General features: G+C 45.7%; 1 protein-coding gene across 15 annotated transcripts in view; it reads right to left on the bottom strand.

Moving 5' to 3' along the window:
- PPFIBP1 (PPFIA binding protein 1) overlaps nt 1–24,998 on the bottom strand; it is a 102,589-nt gene that overhangs the window by 55,384 nt on the left and 22,207 nt on the right. For 14 of the 15 annotated variants that reach the window (XM_069003308.1, XM_069003312.1, XM_069003306.1 and 11 more), the window contains exon 2: nt 17,665–17,740. The gene's annotated coding sequence lies outside the window, so the exon portion shown is untranslated. Of the gene's footprint in view, nt 1–14,804; nt 14,872–17,664; nt 17,741–24,998 lie in introns of all 15 variants that reach the window. The other variant, XM_069003297.1, reaches the window with a different exon arrangement.

Genomic DNA, 24,998 nt, shown 5'->3' on the forward strand with positions numbered 1-24,998 from the left:
TCGACCTTTGACATTCCTGAAATAGTAGATTTGAGTTCAAAATGCAGACTTCAAATTTTGCATTAGTTCTCAGCTTTGAAAAGGTACAAGTGGTTCACACTCTGAAATGTGTGTTTGTTCTCCTCAAACAGTGAGCTCTGATGTTTGATAACTGTGGAGTGTGCTATCCCATAGCCAGCCGGAGCTGCCACAGGCCCTGCAGAGCAAGGCACTGCCTGGCTGCAGAACAAGGGGATTTCTCTTGCCCAGGCAGCGTGGCTCTGCTGGGATGCTCTCCCTCATCCCTTCAGGACCACCCTCTCCTTGCTCTGGGACACAGCCTGTGCTGACTGCTCAACTCCAGAGTCACTCACTGATGTCAGGGTGAAGAAGAGGCACACACAGGGCGTTTTCCCAGCGCTGCCCTCCCTACACTTTTCTCTCAACCACTTCTCTTCCCCACACCCTTTCTCCAATCCCTAGGCAAAGCACAGCCCCAGGGATTTCCGTAACGCTGGAGTAAGCAAAGATTTTATTCTTTTTAATTTTCAGCCAGGGAGCAGAGTGCTGTTGATTTTGTCTTGCTTTTTCAACACCGAAGTCCCATGCTAGATGAAGGACAAAAGCTGTGTGCTCTCAGCTCCAAGAGAGGGCCTTTCTCTTCTGAATGCTCACTGGTGAGTAGCAAGCAAACAAATCCCCAAAACCCCAATACTACTACAGTGCAGCTTTAAGGAACCATATGCTGCCCACACCATTGCTTGGCTGGGGAGCCGTGTGTCCTGCCTACCCTTGTGCCAGCTTTGCTCCTCAGCACAGAGGCAACTTAGCAGCCAGGACACAGCTCTTCTGCTGCTCATTCCTTTCTCCTGAAAGCCTACAGATGGTTCTTCGGGATGGAGATGTTGTCCTCTCCATCCCATCTCAACCCCTCCTCCTCTTGCACAACTGACACCTCCTCACCATCCTTTGCAGAGATGGTTTCAGTCCTGGTGCCCTGCAGCTTCCAGCATCACCCAAGGCTAAAAAACTCAGGCGGAGCAGTGGCTGAGCTGTGCCTGGGACTCAGAGGAGCTCACAAGACAAAGACATCAGTGCTAGAGGAATGGAAACAATGCTGGGGTGGGCTGGAGGGCTACATGGGTAAGGAAAAAATGTTCTTGGTTGATATTGAAGGGTAGGACGGCTTCACCAGCAAGGCAGAGGAAGGCAGCAGATCAGCAGCAAGCCAGAGCTGTGGCCTCTGCAGGAACACAGCTTTAAACACAAGGTCCCAGCCCTACACTCTCCCCTTTCTTCTGCAGCAGGAAGAGGAGAGAAACTGGCAGGGGGGGAAGGGGCAGAAGGGAAGAAAGTGTCTTCTTTCTGCTGCTTCCCCTGTAAGAGAGAAAGGTCTAGGGACGGAAGGGAGCAGCCACTCTCCCTCCCGTGGCCAAGCCTCTGGGCATGTGCAGGAGTGGGGAATATCTCACCCCCTTGCCCCATCAGCAAGATGAGCAGAAAGTGCTGGCTTTGCAACTGAGGAAGATGCAGCCCAGGAGATGAAGACAAATCTTAGCACTCAGAAAACTAAGACATGCTTGCATCAAGACATGTCTGATGCCCAGCTGGGGCAGAACTGCAGCTGCTGCAAATCCTCCTGGATTTCTGTGGGATAACAAGGCACTGAGACTGAGGTTACTCACTACAGATATTGTAGGCGTGAAACAATTTTTTTTATTACACAGAACAATGAAAAATGCCTGTTTCTTTAGATACAGCAATGAACTGGTTTATTACTGACCTTACCAATAGTGGGCTGCCTTTAGCAGACAGTGCTATAACACATTAAAATGGAGAAGAAGGTAACTTTTAAGAGCAGTTTACAAGAAAGTTTACAGCCCAATTGCAGCAGTTCAGTGTGAACACACCTATAAATCACCTGGTTTGGGTATCTATAGCAGTCTAATTGAAGCAAGGGGCTACAAAACTTTCTTTGTAGGCAAGGATCAGCAGTGGATGGGTTAGCACACACCACCAGTGGAGCCACGATCCAAGTCAACAAGTCTGAAGCAAACTTAGGTGTGGCTAAATCACACGACAACAACAATAATGTAGAAATATCATCACATGCAAGAGCTGAACTGCCCCTCTCCATTATTAAGTATCTGCCACATGTTTGAGCCAGTCAGGTATACAGACTCTTCTGCAAAGCCAGTTTTACCTCACATAATCTCTCAAAACTCGAGGTCTTCCACAGGAGTAACTTCACTAGGATATTAGTTTTCATTAAGAAAGAACAGCATTATTGAGGCACATAGTTGCTGAAGGAAGTTTCGTGATCTACAAATATCCTGAAGGTTTGAACACAGAAAGGCCCTTATTTGACATGAAATACAGTAAGGCATAGAAAGGAAGGAAGACATGGGGAAGCAGGAACACCTGACTTTTTAAAGTCTGTAATAGAGCAAAGAAATCCTAGACTGCTTAACTGTTTCCCCTCCCTCGACCTACAGCTCTAATTAAAATAAACCTTCAAAAACAATATAAAAAATGTAATAATATTTTAAGATGGTTTTATTAAAACACTGAATAAATTCAAAGATGTTGTTATGACATAAAAAGATCAAAAGTAACCTCACTGTTGTTTCAAAGTTATATTGGGAAAAAGTGGTTGTTGTGTAACTTCATAGTTTTCTAACTTTCCACAGTTCCACTGCAAGAGATGATAGCAAGGATGGAACAATATATCTAGGATTAAAAGCTCCCAAACCCATTATTTATACACATCTAATTAGCTCCTCCTGCACACAAACACACACACACACACACACCCCCCTTGAGCACTGGGAACTGTTAATATAATTCCTGCAATTAAAAACTTCAATGCCAGAATCCTTGTCTGCCAAAAGGAAAAACAACAACCACTCTCCTCCAGCACAGCTGGGCATGTTTGTACAGGAGTGGATGCCCAACCCTAAAACAAAGCTCAGCTCAAAGATCTGAACTCTCCCAAAGTTCAAGGTATTTATTAGAAACCTGTAATCCAGCACCAAGGACCACCTTGGACTCCACTCCAGCAGAGCGACTGATGCAAATCAGAAGTTTGGGGAGTTTAACACACTGTGGTTTTGTTCAGCCATACCAGAGATCTCTGCTGATCATGGGATAACTTTGCTGAACATGTCTCACTCTGTAAGAGCCTTTTGCTTTGGTTTCCCCCTCAGTGACCATGCTAACTTTTGTTGTGTCGGGCACACTGGCAGCACAGACAGACGGGTGAAGGACCACTTGCCTGCCACCATGTGAAAGCAAAACTAGCACAGAATAGTTCAAGGCCAACACTCTTATAAAGGCTTGGATGCATTAATGACCCTCAGTATTTCCATACAAATCTTCCTCTGAATACATAATCTCATGATAAAACTTCAAAAACCTCGAGGGATCAGATACACTTACAGTGTTACATTTCTTTGAAGTACTTTTCGCTTTGTATTTTGACCACGCTTCAAAGTTTTCCTACTTACATACAAATCAAATAAGACATCTGCTGCCAAAAGAAGCAGACACTAAAAGTGTTTCTCACTTTCCCAACCTTTGGGGGTGGTGGGGCAAGACTCAGTCTCATAGAAAGAAAGGTATACATTAACCATAGGTTGATTTTCACTATAGCAGCTGGCCAAAGAGGAGTTCTTCATGTATTAAAGGTCAAACAGAACCAGGGTACACCTCCAGTCCCCACCTGTGGCTGAAGATCCTGATCCCAAAGAGCAACACAGGATGTAGTAACCTGTGTTAACCTGTAAAATGCAAACTGATTTGCTGCCATCAGGTGGGAATTTGTGACTAATAGAAGTGCCCAGTGCATGAAGGCAACAGGAGGGAGGAGGCTGTGCCAGGGACAAAACCAAGGTACACCAGCATTGGCAAAAAAAAAAAAGTGGCTTAATTGGGGTGAGCTGATCATCTTCAATTGTTTTCTTAAGAGGCAAAGGGAAAAACTCAACCCGACTCCCAAACACTGCCAAAGTTGCCAGGGAAAGGGATACGGGGTGGCTGGCAAGATGTACCAGGTTCTGTGCTTCAATTGAAGACCTTTTTGGAAGGATTGAAAAAAAAGGATGATCCTAGAACTGTTCTCTACTACCATGCCAGAAGAACCCACAGAAAAGAAACCAACCAGAAGAATGCAAAACCCCACCTCAAATAAAAGAAGTAAACAAATCATTGCATTTTGTCATTATGAACTAGCAGCTTCCTCAGCAACCATGTGAACATCCTTTGTGGTATACAAGGAGACACTGGAGATAATCTTGCATGTTCTCAAGCACTAAATAAGTTTTAAAATGTTGGCTCTTGCCTCATATATAACAGATCTATACAAAAAACTATTTCTAACTATTGCCTCCTGTGCTTCCCTTTTTGGGGCTGAGTATTTTTCCATGTCTTTACTGAGCCATCATTGAAGGGATGGTTTCTGGGACATTATATTTAGCTCGGAAGGACTAAAGACCTTTTTTCCCTGCCTAAAGTTAGGAAGGGATCCTCCCTTAGAGGAGGATCTTACACTAACTCTGCTGCACATAAAAAAGCACTGAAACAAGTCTAGTCTGGGCTTGCAGAAGACACCGGTGATGCCAAGGCCTCAGCCATGATGATCCTGTTGCTTGAAATGGGAAAAGTAAATCCAAAACTGGCACGAATGTTTGCTTTACATATACAATAGAACTACAATTTCATCCCTATTTAGGTAAAGAAACGTCACTTATTTCAGGTTGGAAATTGTCACACATCTTCACGCGGAGCTCGTGGCATAGTACAGCTCCCCTCAGGGACAGCTCAGTGTTTGTTCACCACTTCATGGAAACAGGCTGCAGCAAGGGCATTTTGGCAGCTCTGCACAGCTGCCAGTTCAGTCACTGGACAGAAATGGGGACAGCTCTACATCACAAGCACATAGAACTGCTCACAAGTTTCCATTGCTGCACCCACCCCTCCAGCAGTGCTACAAAACCCCTTTGGTCACCACCCTCCTTACAGCACCAAACCACCGCTTGCCCACATGGATTCGTCCACTTCAAGGTTTTGCTGGTAAGACACAGCTACCATGGTGATTTACCTCAGAGAGGTTCAGGTCTTGTTGATAAACTCTGTTATTATTGCAAATCAACTCCTGTCACAGAATCAGAGAATGGTTTGGGTTGGAAGGGACATGAAAGCGCATTCAGTTCCAACCCTCTGCCATGGGCAGGGACACCTTCCACTACCCCAAGTTGCTCAGAGCCCCATCCAGCCTGGCCTTGGACACTGCCAGGGATGGGGCAGCCACAGCTTCTCTGGGTAACCTGTGCCAGGGCCTCAGCACCCTCATGGGGAACAATTTCTTCCTCATATCCAATCTAAACCTGCTCTCTGTCAGTGTGAAGCCATTGCCCCTTGTCCTGTCACTCCAGGCCCTTGTCAAGAGTCTCTCTCCATCTTTCCTGTGGGCTCCCTTCAGGCACTGCAAGGCCACTATGAGGTCACCCCAAAGCCTTCTCTTCTCCAGGCTGAACAATCCCAGTTCTCTCAGCTTTTCCCCACAGCAGAGCTGCTCCATCCCTCTGCTCCCCTTGGTGTCCCTGCTCTGGACTGGCTCCAGCAGCTCCCTGTCCTTCCTGTGCTGGGATCCCAGGGCTGGAAGCAGCCCTGCAGGGGGGGGTCTCAGCAGAGCAGGGCAGAGGGGATGAATCCCCCCTCTCCTGCCAGGGCTCTGTCCAGGATGCATCCCTCAACATGAGTGTGCTCACTCCTGGTATTCACTACAGCTTTGGAAGTACTGAAAAACCTTTGAAATCCTGGGCTACTGAAATGCTATTTTGTGTGTTTCAGACACTGATCTCTTCTCTGGTGACCAAGGACAGGACCTGAGGGAGCAGCACGGACCTGTGTTGGGAAGTTTAGGCTGGGAAATAGTACCAGTACATACAGAAAAAGAAGGGGAAAAAAAGCCAGAACAGGTATCTTTGTGTGGTAACAAGCAGAGCTCTCTGGCAGAGGAAGTATCCGAGTCATGCTGTTGGATTTTGGGATTTGTGTTTTTTCCTTTATTAAAACTTTCGGCAGTTCTAAAGAGCAAGTTTGCGTTTCCTGCAAATGTCTCAAGGATCATAAATGCATTCAGGCCTCTCCTAGTATTTTAATGAAATACCAATTCCTGCTCCTCTACTTGACTTGCAGGCGAAATCTGCCATTTTAAGGAGATAATCTTAAGCAGCTTTCTGAGAAATGCCAAGAATACTAAATTGCCATTTCTGTGTTCTGGTTTGGGGTGGGGTTTTTTTTCCTCTCCTCTAATATTCTATTTAAATTGTCTTTAAAAAGAAAATGTAGTGCTGGCCAAGAGATAGTAGCATGATGTGCTGTATTTTACAGATTGCAAGATCTTAATTAATACTGTCAGCTGATTAAAAACCTTCCAGAAAGTAAGGGTTTAATTCCCTGTTGCACTATTATGTCTAAAAAATCAAGACTTAGGAAAATAACATGAACAAGACAATTACTTCCATGGCATCCTGTTTTTCTAAACTAAGTCTCAGTATCAATGAAACAAGAGCTGATGTCCAGTCACACTCCTAACCATTGACGAGGAGTGGAAGGAAGCGATTCAGCACAAGTGTGCATTTGTCAAGGAAGAAAGAGGTGTGAGTAAGGTACCTGGGATGTCTCCAAAGGCATCCTGCTGACTAAACAGCCAACCTGATCCAACCATGCACCTGAGGGTTTCAGGAGGAGGTATTTACTACCGGCCTTACAGTGAGTGACCAGTGACTTCTGCCCAGAGGGCAGAGCTCTGGCTACCTGGGCTGCCCAGGGAGCTTGCAGGAGGAAGGAGGAAACCCAACAGATCCTGGGACAGAGGACTTCTTCAGGCCTGAAACCAATACTGAGAAGCCAGGCCACGGCCAGACAGCTGCGATCCTCCTTCCAGCCAGAGGAAACAATTCCACATGGTTGCTGGTGAGTTCCCATGCCACAGGCACTCCTCAGGCTGTACTCAGCAGTGGTTCTGGCAGCTGAGACCACCTGCTCTGTACTCACACAACACCTCAACCTGTGGCAACCCTGCCCAAGAGGCTCTCCTGGCACTGCAGCACTGCGGGCCAAGGTAGGAAACTTCCATCTTAGGTGGGGTCAACAATTTTGAACTTGTACACAGCAGTGTGCCAATAATATGCCGTAAAACAGCCATTCTTTTTTTAAGTCCAGCTGCCAAACTCAAGAGAGCTAACCTGACTGAAGACAGACATGAAGGTAAAGTAAACTGAGCATTAAATAAAAAAAAACCAGCTTACCTAAACAAGTCATCCTGAAGGGCTTAGGTTAAAAGTTGCTCACCTGAGCTGGGGCTCCTGTTACTCTGGTCCTCATGGCTATTTTAAGGGGTGAGCCTATGCAGGTAGAGCACACATTCAACTTAGTGCAAAATTCTCACCAATGGGAACTTGTCACTCGTGGGAACTTTCCACCAGTGAGGAAAAAAGAGCACTCCACATGGCAATAGAATCCAGGAATCTGAAGCACGGCTCCACACTGCTGCTAAAGCCAAGCTCAGTGCAAGTGGATATTCAATTTTTGCCGAAGCAATTTTTATCTCATAAACAACCACTGCTATACCCCTCTGCAGATTTCAAAACATTCATTTCAAATCCTTTACAACTGGCCATGGTATGGGGGAGAGGAGAATCAACTTATTTCTCACTGACACTAGAATGTAGTAGTGTTCTTCTGAAGTCAGAAAATACCAAGTAACAATAGAAAAAGAGAAAGACACCCAGCATGCATGTCAGAACACAAAGGGCACCACAAGGACATTGGTGGTATCTCTGCATCAGCAGCCCGTTCCTTGGAAGCTTCTTGTCCAAGAACTGTGACCCAGCCTGGTGCTCCTTAGCTTGCAAGATCTGACAAGATCTCAAGACGCCGGTGTGGCTGCGGGCCAGCAACCTGGTGCTCCAAGGAGCCACATGCAAATGTCTAATGAGAGTAACATGACCACACACGTTCCCTCTCCTGCTGTAACACCAGCAAGGCTCCAAACTCCTCCTGGATAACACAGGAGATAACGCAGCCATATCCCAGCGCTCGGCATTCGCTACGGCTGTCACAACACTGTAAATTATACACAGCACACACCCTTAACAACACAAACCTCAGAGCTGTCTCCTTGTTCTGTGGCAGCAGAGATTAACAGATGTTGACAACTGATCAGATAGGGGAAGCATTAGAGGAGACAGACGCAGCCCATTACTACTGTTTGTTGTGTACCTACAGTTTCCTGCTGTCAGACTGCACTCATAGTTTCTCCTGATGCAGCAATGTTGTTGGGCTTCCCTTTCCCATCCTCCCAACAGGCAGCTATTTCAGTTGCTCAAAGCAGCATTGCCCCTACCTTTAGTGACAGGAGGATTATCACTGGCTGACAACACCCTGCTCAACAGGAAAACACACCTTAATATCACACCCAGTCACCAAGAAACCCCTTGGCTCCAGGCACCTGATCCAGGTGAGCACTTGCAGGAACCATCCAGAGCATGCAATACCACATTCATGCTGGACTGTGCACATCACTCCTCCTAATTCCCTGCCCAGAGCACTGCAGCACAGCTGGCAGAGATTCTGTGAATGGCAGCACAGCTGCAAAGAAGGTCCCTAAGGGAAATTACTGAGATAGGCTACAGAGGAGTGGGAAAATGCAAGTGTAGCTACTCTAGATACTAACAGGATGCAAAGTGTTAAGTTTATGCATGACAGAACCCTTTGATAACAAAAATATGAGAAGAGAGGGTTTCATACAGATCTCATAGCAGCCTTCCAGTATCTGAAAGGGGCCTACAAGAAAACTGGAGAGGGAGTCTTCATTAGGAACTGGAGTGAGACACAAGGGGGAATGGCTTCACACTGACAGAGAGCAGGGTTAGATTGGATATGAGGAAGAAATGGCTCCCTGTGAGGGTGCTGAGGGCCTGGCACAGGTTGCCCAGAGAAGCTGTGGCTGTCCCATCCCTGGCAGTGTCCAAGGCCAGGTTGGATGGGGCTCTGAGCAAGCAGGGATAGTGGAAGGTGTCCCTGCCCATGGCAGGGGTTGGAATGAAATTAGCTTTGAAGCCCTTTCTAACCCAAACCATTCTCTGATTCTGTGAATTCCATCAGTGCCCAAATCTGCAAGGGAAGCAATAAACACTAGCACATTGTGGCACTGCGAAGGACAGGCTGGGAAAGGGCAAGGGCCAGGGCAAGGGAGGAAGCGTGGAAATCTCTGCTGAGGTCTTGGAGTAAAAGGCAATCAAATCCACAAAGAGGCTCCTGCAAGCAGTTGCAAGCTGGCAATTTGCTCTGTTGCCAGACTGTTCTGGGGCTGAAATACTGACAGTCAAAAAAGCTCTTCCCCAGACAGAGATGTGGCATTCCCACCTATCAGATTTTCATCTCCTGTTAGGAGCCGGGAACAGATACAAGGGGACCAGAGCTGCCGTCAGCTCCGTTTTGGTATTCCCAGCAATGCTGCATCACCTGATGGGATGCACCACTCTATTTTCTGTCCCCACAGGGACAGACAGCTGTTCACTGTGCAGATGGCAGAAGCAGGATGGCTGCTTTACCACTGCCATCCCCCAGTGTCCCTCAGGCACAGTGACACCCAGGGCACATCAAGCCTCGGCCACTCGGCATCCAGCCAAGAGGGCAAACCAGCCGAAACACCGCTGGCACTGAGCCCTGGGAGTGGAGCCAGGAACGTTTGCCCAGTCCCGCAGCAGAGTTGAACTTCCCAAATATTTTGAACAGCTCCTTATCAGCAAAGCAGCTTTCCACCAGCTCAGCATTTCAGAGTGTTTATAATCTGGTCCCCTTAAATTGGATTGACAGCCGAGCAGAACCACAGCCTGAAATAGCGACAGTCTCTCTGTTGGCACAGGAGCTTTTCAGCAAGACCCACCCAGCCTGAGATCAGCAAGTTGCAAAAGCCCACACTTGATGTCAAGCATGTTTCTAATGCCACTGAAGTCAATGGTACTGAGAACGTGCTTAACACTGGCTGCCTGTTTGACCAAGTGACCAAAACAGGACCTCAAAATATAGTTCCTGGCAGCTTTGTGCAACCTGTGGGTACTATCAGTAATAAACAGCAGCCCTCTATGTAAGGTCCCCACTAAAACACCAGCTCACCTCACCTTGACTGACTTTAGACCGTCTGCTGCCAGATGTGGCCTCTGCCACAAACACAACATGAGCAGATCTCCACAAACATCCTGGTCATTGTGGCCACAATCTGCCTTCCTTCTCCACTTAGAGGCACCACCAGAGCAGAGGTCTGTGTGTGTTTGTTTGGGACCAAGGGAAACACTGAAGCTACAAAACTCACATCAAGTCTGCAACAAAGACATGTTCACTTCCAAAATGGATCTTGCTCCACATCACTCTGGTTCAATATGACACAACCATCACATAGAAACTTCTTCACAAAGATGTTTCAAGGCAAAATTTACGTAGGGTGACATAGAGACACTGTTACTGCATACAGAACACAAACCAAAAATCACTCAGTGAATCAGGGAAAACAAGTGCTGCTCTGTTGCACTGAGAGAGTTCACAGGGTGGGAGAGCAGGCTGTGTCTGGGAAAGGGAATGAGTCAGGGAAAGCCTCCACCGAACAAAGTTCAGCCATCTGCCCAGCACACAGACAGCACCTGAGCTAAAAGTTAACAGCCTGTGCCCCTCATGGTGAGGAGAAAACAAACACTGTCCATTGAGTCATCACCCCATGGGGACAGCCTGCAGTATTACTATGCTCAGTGTATCAGGCACTGACTGTTATTGGCCACTGATGCTTATACAACTATTGGTCCCACTGCTGTTCCTTAAGAACAGTTGCTAAGAGCATGAGAAAAAGCACCTCCTCCAGGTGTAGGACCATTGGCTTGGAAGGTGCTCCAGACATTAGAGATCTTGGACGATGCCCACCTGCCACAGCAAGGATGATTCCACTCCCAAATTCTCATCCTGTCCTGGCCAGTGCTGCTCACTGTAGGTCTCAGAGGAACAAATTTATCTCCCTCAAACAGGGTGTTGGAGGGCATAAGCCTAAATCCCTACTGCTTAATGTACCTCCAGTTGGTGGGCACTGGCCTACTCAGGTGAGGAAAGAAGGGTGTTTCCCAACTACCCCGTTACACACCTCAGAACAGGTGTACCAGAGGAGGATCAGGCCTTTGGAATATGGCAATCATTGTGCCATCCTACGGAAACAGATGGAAATCTCTGGCCTTGCCATTACACTAAACACTAGATGATTCAACTGAATTTGCTCTCCCCTCATGAGGTAAGGCTATTTCCTACTTTCTTCCAGTAACTCAGATTTGTCTATGTCCTATTTTTGGTTTCTAAATTAAGAATATTGCTCATTACCAGATTATATGGCATTTATTCTGAGGAGCAAGAGATACTGATGCAGCTAAAAATTCAATATAAACACTCTGTGGATGTAAGCCATGACATTTATATACCGGATTAATAAGCACTAAAAGGAATTTCTGATGTAGGGCACATGACTCCCCCTTCATTTCAAAGGCAATTATTTTAATACCATGATTTCAAAGTGTGACATGTCCTTGAAAACACTGGCAGGCAGACAGCTTTATCAAAAAACCTTCCAAATCCTGGAAGGACAATTTCAGGTGCATCTCCAGTTTTGAGATAACAGAACATCTGGAGTGAGTGTATGGGCTGGCCAGCAGATAAGCAGGCTCAGACAAACACCATTTTAATGCAGAGTGGGTCTGAGCCTCCTTCAGAAAGAGGGGAAGGATCGGACACAGAGCTCCTGCTCCAGCCCATCTCCAGCTGCATCCAGCACCGCTCCTACTGCCTTCACTGCCAGGTTTCTGGAGCGCTCTCACTGCTCAGAGTGGCCTTTGCCTTTCACACCTCATCACCTATCCCTTGTTATTTTCCAGATACCTCAGCCTGGAAGCCACTTCCTTGCTCATTTTAGAGAGCCATCTTACAGCTGGAATCCCCCCAGAGAACACAGCCAGGCTCCCTGGGTATCACTTGTCAGACTTGGGCCACGCCACCTCAGCCTTTCAAACACAGGAGAAATGGGGAGCTCACCAATTTGCTGTGAGGAGAGCTGAAAAGATAACAACAGATGGTTTTCCACTGAAGACCTCAGTGCTTTCTGACAGTGGTTTGATGCCCCAGGAAAAAAAAAAAGTCCCATCCAACCCTTCCTGGGCAATCACCTTCCAGCCCAGGGATGCCCCAGTTGGTCCCTTCCTCTCAAATATTTAAGGAGCACTCAGAGATCCTAAAGGATCTCAACAAAATTCATTTGGTATCAGCATGATCTGAGCAATTCACCTTGGACACATTCTTGGAGCCACTCACCACTTTTGGATGCAATGCCTCAAAAAAAATCCAGAACACAAAATTAAAACAAACACAACAGAAGAGCCCAAGATGCACATGCAGTTCCCCACACACTGAGCTGCTGACATTTTTCCTAAGCAGCTGAAATCAAAACCTAGTGAGAGAAGCTGTCAGATGACAAAGGAGAGACACCAAGACCCCACCACAAGTACTCACACCCTGCAAAAGCAAGGCATGAAAGCTGCTCTGCACTCACTGCTGCAAAGTCCAGGACCCAACTCAGCCCTGAGGGCTTCCCAAGCCCAGCGAGGAAAAAACATCCCGATTCATAAAAAGCCACATTCGAATCCTTAAAAAGTCAGCAGGCAAGTAACAAGCAATTTGGATATCATGAGAACCAGAGGATGAAACCAGAGCCCTGGGAGTATAGACTAGTTCAGGACAGCTCTGCCCAACACTGGGAAGGAGCACACACAAATGAGGTTATCAGCTATATAAAAGAATCAAAGAAAAATGAAAATAAAAATACTGTCTCTGATACCTTGGTGCTGCTGTCCATCGCTGAAGGTCTCATATAAGACATCAGGATATCTGTCCTACCCATCAGAAACAGAAAACTAAATATAATCTTGGAACTAAATCTTGAGCCCCTAAAAAAGGCTCTGCAAAGTTTTGCATGCCCAAAAAGAGCATGTGGCTGGAGACAGCTGCTTTCTCCACTGCCTTCACTAGCAGGGCATGCCCAGAATAAAGTTGTGTTAAGCCATGCAAGGCTTTTTGCCTAAAAGTTTATCCAGCAAGGCATCTGAAGCCAGTCAGAAGGTGGCCAGGGAACCTCTGAGAGCCTGCAGAGAAGCAGCCACGAGATTTTCCTAAGGAAGATGAAAGAATTCCTCATGTGATTTCCATGCTCCTCTGCACCTAGCAGATCATCTGTTCTCCCCAAGAGGACTAAACTGCCCTAAAACCACCCGGTGCTCCGAAGCAACTTTGTAAAAAGCCAGAATTCCTGAAAAAAAAGAAGTTTGAACTAAATTCTGGCAAGTAGGCAACAAAATTGTTACCATAACTTCCTCTGTAACAGAGTGCCTAATTCCACTGTTCACTGCCAAGAGCACTCACCTTTTCTTATAAGCCATGCAACACATTTGGGGGTCTTGTCAGTTCCTTTAGTAGCTGTAAATCAAGGCCTATAGCCTAGTGCAGTTGTATGAAATTATTTCTGCAATGACATCGTTCCAGACACCACTCTGAGCCAACAACTTCCACTACATTCCAAGGGAGGGAAAAAAAATATCTTAGCATGGCATGTGGTGGATGAGACAAGAAAGATCAGCTTCCACATTTTGAGATGGCTCACTTTTCCCATTTTAGTCTCAGATGGAAAACGAGATGGGGAAAAAAACATTCCCAAATAATACAGAAAAGGTCTCCCCTGCCTCTGGTTTGAGAGGAAAAGAGGAGGGAAGGAACTGAGAGATCCCCCAGACAGCAGTGAACAACACCCCACAAACCTAACCCCATTAACATGCTGCTTCACCTTAAGAAAATTTCAGACAATTCCTCGCACACCTCCAACCACTCATTGGGAAAGGACAACCACCTCCATGAGAAAACTTATTTAGGGGGGAAAAAAAAATAAAACCATCAAAAAAACACCACCAGCAAATGCACCTAAATAAGTAGTTAAGAAGGTTAGGAAAGATCATTACATTTCCCTTTGTGTCAACCTGAATCAAACTTTCTTTTGCTCTAGTACAAGTCAGGAAGGCGAGGAGTCAGCTTGCCCTTGTTTCTCTTTCCATGGCCTAAGGTCACTTGACTTCTTGTTTGCTTTGCCCATCTGTAAAATGGGGGAAATTATGAGAAACTACAACACAAGGTTATGGGAATTATTCAATCCATAGCCATAGAGTTCTTTGAAGATGCAAAGTGCCAAGCATTATTATTGGATGAAGAAATGATATATTTTCTCCCTCAAGCTATACAGAGGAAGAAAAAAGCCATGCAAACAGCCAACTGTACTCCTAATGAGATGCAATACTCAAAAAGTGGGACATCTTAAAACAGATTGGACAATCTTTTTCCAGCTCACAAAGATTACTCCCAATACATAAACCTCAGAGGATTATAAATGCAAGCAAAGAAACTTAGCTTTTGACAAGATTTCTGCAGACAAAATAAGCTTGTCTAAACAAAAAGGGGAAATGTACATTTTTGGTCTTAAAGAGAGCAAAAAGATTTCTTCAAAGAAAAAGGGAAGAACTGAAATCAGGTTTGCAAGCTTTGTGAGGGATGAATTAATGTTTTCTGAATATAAAGCAATTGCCAGGACTACGAAAGTCAATAAAATAGGAAGAACAGGATGGGAGGGAGGCAGGAAAATGCCATGTGCAGCAGAGGGGACACATGCTGGATAAACAGGGCAGGCTACTCACTGTTTAGAGATAAATACATCTCCCCTCTCTGCAGAGATTTATGGGTATTCGAGAGCCACCATCTGAACTGTGGGTGAGCAGAACTTTAAGTTACATTAATGTTACCCAAAACACATCACATAACGTGAGGAGCAAAAGCACAATAACATGCCTCTTTTCTGCAAGCAGCACTATTTCCTCTCAGAAGAGGGGGAGGAAAAAGACACCAGAAAATCCCCATCACAGCCTGCCTGGGGACCCTCCCATTCCCCAACCACAGGCAGTGCTGCACCTCCCATAAACACGCAGAGCAGCCACAGGCTCTGGGAAATGTTTGAAATTATTACTATTTTAAGCACAATTTGGTTTAGCACAACTATTAAAAGCCCAAGAAAAGCTGCACGTGGGGTGGGCCCTGCAGGACAAGTCATCAAGTGCCAATAAATGGAATACATAGAAGTAGCCTTGTGCTTTTTTCCCCTCCTGTATTCAATGTGACATTGACGGGGGAAAACCCAACAAATACTGATTTTAGCCTTTTGCACACAGGCACTGTAAGAGGGCAGACTGGGCACTATTTCAGTGCTGTGTGTGATGCTCTGTCTCAGCTTTAGACACACCAAAAATCTGCTGCCACCAAGCACAGACCTAACTCAGAGCTGGTGGAGCAGGGTGGAGACACACCTGCAAACCTGCAGGGTTTTGCTAGGAAAAAGCAGGAGCTGCAGGGACTGACTCTGGCCACATGGACTTAGCCAGGTTTCTGTGCTTCATGGCACCACGCTGAAGCAGCTGTCCCTGATAAGGCTTATTTTAAAAGCCTTATTTAGCTTTTATTTAGCTTATTTAGCTTTTGCCCCTACTGTGGGGCAAGGCTCAACTGGCAGCAGCATGTTTAACATGGAGCAAGCCAGGGAGGGAACAACGGGATGGAAATCCATGCTTTTATGGACAAATAGAGGCCGTGGGCAGAGGCACTGAGACTCCACTCTGAACACCTGTGAGTATTCTGTGTGGTGAGATTGGAGGTCAGACATCTGTGCTGAACTTGTGGTAACCCAGCAAAGAAGACCATGTTCCCCCCCATGTGGGAGAAGCAGCCAGGAGCCCAAAACACAGCCCCCTGCCCCTGTCAGCACTGACTCAGGCACGGGAATTTCCTGCCATCTCGTTAGGAGAGGCTCTTATTTATCTGTTTAATGGGAAAAGCAAGCAGCAGCTGGAGAAATCAGGCTTTTCAGAGCGATTGCTGAGGGCAACAGGTCTGACTCCTCCAAATGCCAGAGACCTGCCAGCACTGGAGCCACAGGAATGGAGAAGGGAGGACTGAGCACCTGCTACTACAGCCTTGGATGGACATGGATACACACATCCCCTCGCAGGGAGCAGCAGCACAAGTGACAGAGAAAACCAGGCAGATTTATGTCCCAGGCCTTCTGCTGCTCCCGGGGAGGAGGAATTAGCACGGAATCTGGGGAGCAAAGAGGGAGAGACTTCCAGCAAAGGCAAGACATTCACACGGTGATGCCAGCAGCTTGAAAGTCTCCAAGCACACATCCAGCAGAACGTGGCTGCCAGCCAGCATCAGACTTTCAACAATGTTTTTACAGCCACGATGGACACAAATCCATCTGGAGTGTAATCCCACCAATCCTGATAAGCAGTGATAAAACTGAACAAACGTGACCAAGATGGGAGACAATGGGTGACAACCACTCCTGGAGCCATCAGACCTCTGATTAAAAACCCAGGGAATAAAAACTTTTGGCAGTGGAGTTTAGGGCTTCTGACAAACAAGGAGCAACACCCACTTCTTGGCAGGTCTGGTGCAAGACCTTGGGCAGCTGTGAATCCCAGAGAGAGCTCAAGCACAGTGACTTAGTGTGGGAAGGCTCAGAGAGCCACGAAGAAGCGCTCCAAGGGCTATGGATAGAGTAAGGGAGTAAGAGAAGGGAAATGGTATTTCAAATGAGACACCAGTCCTCACATCCTGTGGGACTGGGAGCCCAGCTGTGCAGTTATGGGATGAGCACATCCCAGCCACAGGGTGCATGGATCAAGTGCAGGCTCAGCAACCTGATACAGCTCTCCAGCTGGAATTCAGGATGCTAAATCATACCATAACATCCAAAACAAAGTAGATGAGGGATAACCATTCCCAAAACAAGACTGCCAGCTCTGACATGCATGAGGCTACTTGGATCAAATCAGTCTAGACCGAATGCAAAATGCTGCTCCTTGAAGCCACCAGAACTGGGCCATTTCCAAAGGATCTCACAACACATACTCTGTTTTGCTGAATGTGTTTTCCCATAAACTTGCCCCGGTAATCTGAAAGCTCTTGGCAGTTTCTCTGCATGTTGCCATAGACCTGCTGAGTCGGATTTACTGCACATGCACAGCTGCATCACACACCCACAGCATGTCCAGGGGGATCTTGTGCTCGAGCTGAACCCTTCAAACCGGGGTGCACTGGCACTGCTTGAACCCTTCATATGCCAGAGAACAGCTCCAGTGCTCATTTCAGTTTTGGTTCTTGGATAATCCAAATATACTTCACTACTCTGCCACAGTCCACATGTAAACCCTAAATCCACTGTCATTAATACATGGAAACACAGTTTTTACATTTCCCTGACTCTAAACACAGCTTAGACTGCGTTAAGTGAGGACCATCCTTTAAAAGATACAAAATGAATGGGTATCTGCAGGAGCACGTTGACATTCTTCTGCAACTCTTACTGAAAGTCATATACAGCATCATTTTAATGACATTTGAAATGAAAACCCAAAGGAGCTGTTGTGTAAGATATCAAAAAGCAAAAAAGCAGCAGATAGTAGATAATACACATCAGCAATGCAGTGGGTTTAGATTACTCACCCACAGGAGCAGACTTAGTGTTGATCTCCACTGTCACTCTTGAGCAAGTACCACTGATCCATATAAACTTCCAACACTGAGAAAAAGAGAAAGAAAGATTTTGATTAATCACTCAAAGTCTGAGATGACTTAAAAGTGATATCTTGTAAAAGTTTATTATCAAGAGACACAGGATACAGGAAGCACTGTGGATGAGATACATAATACCATTTAAAAAAAGCTAATACCAAGAGATTAAAGGATGACAACAGATGTACAAAAAGAAAATGAGCTTGTTAATGCCAAATAATTCCCAGCAACATTATTTCTCAGTATCTCTACATTACACAGTTGGCCTGTGCTTGCCCTTGACCTCCCCAGCTGATCACACACATACAGCACAAAACAAAGGTGAATAATGCCTGGCAAGGCTTCCTTCTCACTACTGCGACCTAAACAAACCCCAAACAAGCATCCAATGTTGCTGAACATCTGAAAATCAGGATGTGAAGTAAAGCCAGTGGAAGTCAGAGCAGCCCATAGAACTGAACCAACCCCACAACTCCCAATAACTATTCATGAGTCTCTTTACTATGACTATTTTGGCTAATCAAAGATGTTCTCTGTTAATGTGGCTTGACAGGAAGTTTTAGTCTCAGATACTCCCATCTACAGACTGTGGACAAAAGAAGAGCTATTTGGTATGGGAAGTTTGACAAAACTGTTCCAGGAGAAGGTTCTGAGTAAGCTTAGAATTTGAAATGCAAAAGAGAAGTTTGAGGAATAAAACTTCAGGCTAATAACTAAAAATTTCCAAACCTATGCAGTTACATGAGCTCCCTTTAGAAGAGGCTGAAGAATCAGTGACTCAAATACAAGTGCTCAGTGAAATATGGTTGGTAGAAGGATGGAAACAACTGGGAACACCCCAGTGTATCCCCACCTGGGACACTTCGCTGGCACACTGAGACACTGCTCTCCAAACAAAAATCATGCCAAGAGCAAGAGCAGGAGTTTAAGACAAGCAAGTAACATGATTGGAAAGCAAAGAATCAGCTCAAAAATATAGGAATAAAGGCACACTGGCTAACTAGCTGTTGACTTGTGGCAACAAACTGCAAATATACAGAGGTTGTAAACTGGAAGAGAGAGAATCCAGCCCTTGTATGACTGGGACGGGAAAAAAACTCCATACATTTTCAGGGCTATACACTATAAAGCTATAATAGATGATCTCAAGGCAAACACATGATTGGGTGCTCATTACTTCTCAGAACAGTTTTTTAGAGTAGGTTGAACAAAACCACCAGGGGAAAAAAAAATGACACAGAACTGAGCAGGACATAGGAGCCTGTACAAGCAGGCTCTGTCACAGGACTGGGGCTCCAGGCTATTGCAACAGAATAATTATGTACTGAGCCCTGTGCAATGCAGGAAAAAAACATCTGCCAGATGGAAAAAGACACAAAATGTGGTAGGCGGGGAAAAAAAAATATTTGAGGTTTCTATAAAGGGCACTGCAGAATGCCATGTATGAAACTGCAAAGCCAGGGAAAAGAAGTTAGTTAACGGTGTTATTTTAAGCCTGCCTAAAGTAATATGAAGGGCCGAAATGGAAAACCTATAATTAGATGGAGCTTCTCCCCTTCATTACAAATATCTGACTGGAGCTGAGGCTCACAGATTGACAGGACCTTTGGGATTCCCATTGCCCAGGCTGCCAGGACACACAGACAGCAGCCGGGCAGGGGGAAGGAGAGGCGGAACGCGGCGGCCGCGGGATTCTGCTGCTGCACCTTTGCTGCGTGGGACGGGCCACCACTGCCTGTCACAGCTGGCCTGGGCCTCCTGCTGCAGCCACCAACCCTGCCCCAACTCCCTCAGCGTCCTCTGCGGCACAGGGAAGCCCCAGCAGCTGTTCAGAACCTGCAGGGCCTGCCTCCCTCCATCACTGCGGGAGACTCACACTCCCCACGAGGGCCATTCTCCAGACTGATTTGCTATTCCCAGCATGGGTGCCAGCACCACAGCTACTCCCAAGCCTCTCCACCACCACTATTTTGGTAAATCAAAGATGTTCTTTGTTACCGTGGTTTGACAGCAAGTTTAGTCATTTCCTTCTCGACAGAGTCAGAGTTACACACACACAGCCCACACCTCGGGCAAGCTGTACGGCCACTGGCTGTCTGATGAGGAAGGGAACATGTCCCTGCATTCCTCAGAAGGGAACTAACTGCCTCACACCCTGGCAACACAAGGATTCAGTTTGTTCCCAAGGCTGCTAGGGAAGTGGGCTTCATTTCCCATTCCCCCGCTTCCTTCCTTCCTCAAACTCAATTTAGTTTTGACGAATAAACTTCCGGCGCTGGTTTTGGCTGGGATAGAGTTAATTTTCTTCACAGCGGGTAGTGTGGGCTAAATTTTGGATTTGTGCTGGGAACAGTGGGGATAACACAGGGATGGTTTCGTTCTTGCTGAGCAGGACTTGCACAGAGCCAAGGCCTTTTCTGTCTCTCACCCCACCCCAGTGAGGGGCTGGGGGTGCACAGGGAGTTGGCAGGGGACACAGCTGGGACTGCTGACCCCAACTGACCAAAGGGACATTCCAGACCGTATGTGGCATCATGCTCAGTATACAAAGCTGGGGGAGGATGTTCGGAGTGCTGGCATTTGTCTTTTCAAGTCACTTTTACCTGTGATGGGGCCCTGCACTCCTGGCAATGGCTGAACCCCTGCATGCCCATGGAAAGTGGGGAATTAATTCCTTGTTTTGCTTTGCTTGTGTGCACAGCTTTTGCTCTCCCTATTACACCATCTTTATCCCAACCCCTGAGCTTTCTCACTTTTACCCTTCCAATCCTCTCCCCAGTCCCACCAGGAAAGGAGTGAACAAGTGACTTTTTGGGGTTTAGTTGCTGGCTAGGGTTAAACTCAGACACTAACCCCACCAGACACCCTATAACCCTAAGCTAAAGAAACCTCTCTTGCACAGCCTCACCTCTGAAGACTGGTTACAGAAGTATTTCCTATAGGACTGGCAGTGATGTTCATCCCAGCATTTCTCCAGCTTGGACAGGGCACAGGACATGGACATCAGGGGGCTTCACCCCGTGCCCTGCATTGGGATGCCAGGAAGGCTGACAGCTCCCAGGGAAAGTCTGGAGCTGAGGACAATGAGTGAAATATGGGACTTGTCGGGACTTCTGGGAAAGGGTGGGGCTTTTCTGGTTTAACTGGAAGGGTAATTTATCATCCAAGAACACAGCTGAAGGAATAGCTGCCCCCATGTCACACACACAGCCCCGACCTGAGGGCACACAGGCGGCCGGGGGCTCTCCAGCCCCGACAGCAAGAGCAGAGCTCGCCAACGAGTTCAATCCAAGTTCACTTTCAGTATCATGAAAACAACCTCCCAGAAAACCACACTCATAACCAAGAGCCAATCATTAGGAATGATCATTTAAGAAGAGCAGGACTAGGCAAACCAGGTGAGAGTTAATTGGGTTTTTGCTTTCATAGAGAGAACATCTCAATGTATGAATGCCCTGGGGGAACCTCTCCAGTAACCCCAGGGAAGAAAGGTGCACAATATGATTTTCTTTTTCTTTTCCAGACTCAAATTTCTTAACCAGGAAGAAAATGCAAATCCTAATCCCACAACCTTGCACGTTCAGCAGTAATATTTTACCTTGCCAATCAAATGTTTCCTGCAATACCCATCCATTTTTTTTTCAAATTCAAGATGCATAACTGCATGCAATTAATTACACACTGTGTGAATTTAAACAGGACACAGCCCTGAGTTCAAAGACCTGAAAAATTCACATGTTGCACCGTGTTTAGGGGCACAGCTTAACATGAAAGGTGCAGCACTATTTCTTTGCTTTGTGACTCCTCTGCTTTGTTTCAGGAAAATTTTCAGACGAATGCAAGAGCACTGCAAGCAAATAGTCTGATTCATGTCTGTTCTTTACTAGACAAAAACAAAGATCTGCTTTGCCTAATCATTTCTGATCAAGAAAAGCAGGGCTTTGAGATACAAGATCTGAAAGAGCCCCTCCTCTCTACTAAAAGCTAAAAAATGACTCTGTAACATGGGACCCAGGCAGTCACAGCACAGTTCCAATTACTGCTCCTTCCCACACACTTGCTTCATGTGTGCCTGTTTGTGTTTCAATTAAAAAGCTACTTTGACATTCTTCCTATGTTTTTGAAAGAAATTTGCACAGGCAACAGGATTCAAAATTACTAAGGAAAAATTATTCATATATACACTTCCAAGGAAGTCACTGATGCAAACTGATTGTGTCCAGCTATCTTGCCTTGGAAAGGTCCGGAGGAGGATTTAAAGCCAAGAAGCAAAGCAATGAAGAAACACTAACAGTTTGAATGATCTGGAGAGCTAATGGTTTTCCATGGAAAAAGCCATTGATGCATGTCTTATTTTGGAACACTAATGGCACAGTTTTTTGTAAAAGGCCTTTGGGCAAAGGCTGGTTTGAATCTGAATGGAAGCAATCAGGACTGCAGCTTGAATGGTTTCCTCACATCTGTATACACTATCCATCCATGCCAAGTACCACCCGCCAACACAGCCGCTTTCACCTTTAAATCACCCCGTCCCAGGATGCATTTTTCAGGATGCTGCAGACCATGTAGCAGATCTCTTATTTATGCTGGGACAGGCTAGCTACACTCAGACAAACTAGACAAGAACAGAAAACACAGATGCTTCAGCCCTTATCTTTATTTTTGGTTTCTAGAAGGCCGCAGACATTTTGACACAGACAAAAATTACACAGCATCCACGGTAACAAGTCAGTCTGGTTTGGGGTCTTACTGCACCCACAGCTGAAACCCAAAAACTGCAAGTGCCAGCCTTGAGCTTTAAAAACAAGTTTCAATCCAAACCTAGAGGTCTGGCACAACTAAAGCGGCCTGAACAAAACTAACCACATCATTAACTCCAGTGACCCAAGCAGCTGATAGCTCACACAACATTTCCTACCACAAAACAGCACATTTGAACAATGTACATGTACAGAAGTCACTGAATCAACACAACAGCACAGGAGGATACAGACAACATAGCCAATCACCACAGCAAAGAAACACTTTCTGGAAGCATAATAAAATATTCTGAATAATCTCATGAGTCAGAGATGAATAACACAAGACAGACCATTCAATGAAGTACTTGTAAGACCAGCAGCAAGAACAAACTGCAGAAGGTTTGAATAAAAGCTTTCAAATCAGTAACTTATCAGATATTAAGTGAAACTAGACATGATTTACACAAAGAAAAAATATGACTAATCTGTGACTAATTTTATATTAATCACTGTGTCCATCTCTGAATTGGAGTGCCACTGTATGCAGTTTCTGTCAGCCAGCACTTTGTTTTAATTCTACAAGCCAAAGGCAAAGCAACAGATGATGCAGTTCATCATCTGTGAAAATGCAGATGTCAGTTGATGGAAGATGCAGAAGTGACTGAAAGACATGGATGACTACTTAATTAATTTCACTGAAGATCTCATGCCCCAAAACAGGGTGATGATAAACCTGTGGAATCAAATATGAGAGAATGACAGACCTGAGAGCACCAAGTGCTGGTGCTGCCAGCGTTCTCCCTTCATAGCTGTGTCACATTTGCTGACACTGAGGTGACTAAATCCATGGGTCCTGTTAATCAGACAGCAACCCAAAGCACACAGAAGCTGCAAGAGTTCTGTTAGAGGAGACTGCTTTTTTTTAGGGCAAGATACCACAGTGAAGCACTGCTATCACTAACACAGGAAGATTATCAAAGTGCTTTCTCTCAGGCACCACTTTGGTTTTATTCTACTACATATGCAAAAGAGCCAGGAAAAGCCTCCCTGTCCCTCATCCCTTCAACCCTGGCACTCACCATCAAATGCAAAAGGCACTGCTCTATCAGTGGTGTTCATCTCCTAAACCTCACTAGTGTTGCCACACACTGTTTTCCTGTCTTCCTTCCCAACGCTGCTCAAAATAAGCACAAGATATTCCTTGACAAAAAGGCATCAGGCTCTCACATAAGGTTTCCCATAACACTTTCCAGGAACATGCTTGCCCTTCAATTACCCTTAATTGTTCTGGGCATCCTTCACATTGAAGTTCATTTGCAGCAATACTTTGACATTCCTCAAAGGAACTTAAGTCGCTCCAATCACCACAAACTTACAGAATCCTATTACTGAAGCACACACAGCCCAACTCTGTTTCCAGAGCTGGGAAGTGAGGAGGAAGCTTTGCAAGAAGCAAAACCCAAAAGCACTTTCCAGGAAAAGGAACAAAATAACATCCTTTTGCTGCTGTAAAGAAGAGGCAGCCAAAGGATTAGAGTTGAAAACCTTAGAAATTAGGATCAACATAACTAGATGTCTTGCCAGCTTCAGAAGTAAGTTTTATACATGTAATTTGCTTTTTCTCCATGAGGACACTTGGATTGTTTCAGCCCTTTTAAGTTGGTTACATGCTACTACACATGCACACAACAGGATTCAGCTGTCGTGCTTTCATATGCACTGCAAATAATCCTGAAAATACCGTTTCTACTAATCACATTGTTCCACACAGTTTTAAAGCACATGATTGCAGAACAAAACCCTCAGCACATATTTCTGGCCTAGATTCTTAAGGAAATTAAGTTTATGTGGTAATGTTGTTTGTCAGTCCTCACCCTATAAATTTTCAACTTGCTTGTCAGTTTTGACCACATCTGGCAGAAAAAGAAGAGATCCAAACAGGTGTCACATTCCTGCACCTTTGGGGGAAATTATTATGCAGGTAGAGGAGACACATCCAAATCAGCCTCTCACAGGATCATATTCTGCTGCAGGAACTCAGCGATTCCCTCCTTTGGCTGGCCCAGCAGCTGCTCCATCAGCAACCTCAGGGCAAGTCCCACAGCCACCAGCAGCAAACACAGTTAGTCCCACTTCCTAATATTATTCAGGAATTTGCTTTATAACTAACCTATTACAGCACTTTAGTTAAGGAACAAACAACGATGTTGCCACCAATATTAAAAACCCTTTCACTAACAATTAGCATTATTCTCAGAGGAAAAACTTCATTCGCTTTCAGTCTGCCCTTTTTTAAAGAGGTCAGTGTCTTGCAACAATGGAGAAACAGCTTTTCTCTCAGGGAAAATAGCAAGGAGGCAGTTCATGACACAGAAAAGATGCAGGCAGATTACAAGACTCAGGAGCTAAACAAGATGCAAAATCATTTTCCACTTCTAGACCACCACTTCAAGCGCAGACCAATTACACAGCGAGTTAAAAAGTCACCAGCAGCAGCTTCCCCTCAAGCTCTCCAGGGTCATA

The sequence above is a fragment of the Aphelocoma coerulescens genome, chromosome 1A, assembly GCF_041296385.1.
Source record: "Aphelocoma coerulescens isolate FSJ_1873_10779 chromosome 1A, UR_Acoe_1.0, whole genome shotgun sequence".
Lineage (NCBI taxonomy): Eukaryota > Metazoa > Chordata > Aves > Passeriformes > Corvidae > Aphelocoma > Aphelocoma coerulescens.